The following is a 3,241-nucleotide window of genomic DNA, read 5'->3' as shown; positions in this document are numbered from 1 at the left end:
AGTTATGATATCCAGAAGTGAACAGTAGTACTACACTAAGAGAAAATTGCAATTTTTGTTTTAATTATCGAATTTTATACTTTTGTAAGACATGTAAAATGTTCTATTATCATTATATTACTAAAGTAATGCGTTTGTAATTCACTAGAAGCCCCTGAAAGGCCATAAATTGAATTTAAAAAAAAAATAGAACATGTGGCGCCATCTCTTCAACAAACGGGGTGAACTACACACTTTTGAAACACAAGCTTAATTAGTTCCTACCTTTCACCGCTAGACGGCGCAACGTGTGCCGTTTCCGTGAAAATACTATTAATATTGATTTTCCTGACTTAATTTACTGTAATATGCATTAAATTTCATTAGAATGCAAGACTAATTAACTTCGGAAGGTTTAACATTAACAAACTATTAGTAATTTTAAATAACCCTTAAGGTAAGTATTCTGGTATAGGATTTGGTGCTGCCATCTAGCGGTAGAAAACGGGAACTAATCAAAGTGCTGTTTCAAAAGTGTGTAGTTCACCTTATTCGCCGGAGAGATGGCGCCACTAGTACCATTTTCGAAAACAGTCAATTAATATTGATTTTATTGTTTAATATGATATATATTTGTTAATATTGATTTTAAGTGGTTGGCAATGTACTCCAGAGGTCCAAAAATGGTGATTATATGTTCAGAAGAGTTCAAACACTATACTGAACCTCATCGATGATACAGGGATTGACTTAAGAATGGTAAACAATATTCTTTCGAGTTCTTTCTAATTGCAAAAATAAGGTTATTTAGAAAATTTAGTCAATATCAATGCATGACGGTTCTTCGGAGCTTCACCTATTTTTTATTATATAGAGAAAACTATTATTTCTTAAAGTACTTCTATGCGAATGAGCGCTCCAGTAGCTTCCACCTTTCACCGCTAGATGTCTAAGCATTTTACGGTCCATTATTTTCCCTAATAACGAAACGAAACGAAATATTTTCCCTATCACTTTCCGCACAATATTCTACCACTATTTCGACTCTATTGCACTAAAAAAAACAGTACTCGCCTCACAAAATTGTAATAGTTACTAATTTTGAAAAAAATAAACGCGACTTTCTATTTTTCTTCCATCATCCATATGACGCTAGTTTCACCCCCTTCCAAATTCAATCAATATTGATTCTTTTTTAATAAATGCGCTATAAATAAACAACAAACCTTAAATAGCAAAACTAACTATAGAACGTTCCATAAGTGTTACGAAGTCTAAACAAAAATTAGTTATTAAATATATAAAATGACTTTCTATATTTTACCACTTACTATATTACCCATTTTGTAAAAAATTCACGAATTTGTAAAAGATCCACGACTTCGATTCACGATTTCACGATTAAAAATAATATAAGTTTAAACACAGAAAAAAACTTACCTCGTGATCTTCTTTCAGAACCTAAACAGGTGATATATCTTTACCTGTAACATGATATAAGCTCACCTGAAAATGGTACAGTATTTAATTCATAAATATCAACAATTATACATGGTTAAAAAAAACTGGGGCTTCCTTATTCAATAATTATAAACGTAACGATCAGTTTAAATAAAAAATTCGGCTGAAATTGTGAGCACGAACGAGCACAAAATCACGTACCAAATTTCAACAAACATTCAAAAATGACATCCTACAAAAGTTATGTTCGTATCATTTTTCGTGCTTATCCCAGGGTCGGATTAAGATCAAGGTAAACTCGATGCAAGAACAACCTGTTGCAATTCCCAATTCAGGGATATAGAGGGTGTCTCAAAATTAGTGTGAGTCTCTGAAATGTAGGGTAGCTGATTTTGAATAAGATTTCCCTTTACGAAAAAGCGCTTTAAAGCTTCGTTTTTGAATAGCGGCTGATTGCTATGCGTTAGTTTATCACGCGCTGGATTATTACTCGTTGGATTATTACGCACTGGATTACTACGCGTTGGTTAACTACGCGTTAGATTACCACGCGTTGAATTATTACGCGTTGGATATCCACACGATGGATTACTACGCGTTGGATATCCACATGCTGGATTACTACGTGTTGGATTATTACGCGTTGGATTACTACGCGTTGCATTACTACGCGTAGAATTACCACGCGTTGCATTACTATGCGTTGAATTATAACACATAGCATCACCAAGCGTTGAATTACTACGCGTTGGATTACTACGCGTTGAATATCCACGCGCTGGATTACTACGCGTTGAATATCCACGCGCTGGATTACTACGCGTTGGATATCCACACGCTGGATTACTACGCGTTGGATTACTACGCGTAGAATTACTACGCGTAGGACTACTACGCGTTGCATTACTATGCGTAGAATTACCAAGCATTGCATTACTACGCGTTGGATTATAACACATGGGATTACCAAGCGTTGCATTACTACGCGTTGGATTACTACGCGTTGAATATCCACGCGATGGATTACCACGCGTTGGATATCCACACGCGGGATTACTATGCGTTGGATTACTACGCGTTGGATTACTACGCATAGGATTACTACGCGTTGCATTACTACGCGTAGAATTACTACGCGTTGCATTACTACGCGTTGGATTAGAACACACGGGATTACCAAGCGTTGCATTACTACGCGTTGGATTACTACGCGTTGAATATCCACGCGCTGGATTACCACGCGTTGGATATCCACGCGTTGGATTATTCCGCGTTGGATATTCACACGCTGGATTACTACGTGTTGGATTATTACGCGTTCGATTACTACGCGTAGGATTACTACGCGTTGCATTACTACGCGTAGAATTACTACGCGTTGCATTACTACGCGTTGGATTATAACACATGGGATTACCAAGCGTTGCATTACTACGCGTTGGATTACTACGCGTTGAATATCCACGCGCTGGATTACTACGCGTTGGATATCCACACGCGGGATTACTACGCGTTATCCGAAGCTGCCGTTCTCGCGTCTGCACATGCGTATTCCTCACGCTCCTTGGTCCGTGTTTTTCCTTAATAATTCAAAGTCGAAGCTTCGCACCCCATTTTTGCAAAGGGAAATCTTAGTCAGAATCACGTCAGCTATCTCCTATTGAGAGCTACGCTAATTGTGAGACACTTTCTACAAGGATACTATAGCCTCCACCCTTAATTCGACCCTGACTCATCCTCGCAATTTCAGCCAATCACAAAATAATCACAAGTAGACGTGACAACAGTCCAAGATCAACCA

Source organism: Megachile rotundata, chromosome 10 (assembly GCF_050947335.1).
Source record: "Megachile rotundata isolate GNS110a chromosome 10, iyMegRotu1, whole genome shotgun sequence".
NCBI classification, from domain to species: domain Eukaryota; kingdom Metazoa; phylum Arthropoda; class Insecta; order Hymenoptera; family Megachilidae; genus Megachile; species Megachile rotundata.
Note: the sequence above shows the minus strand (reverse complement) of the source record.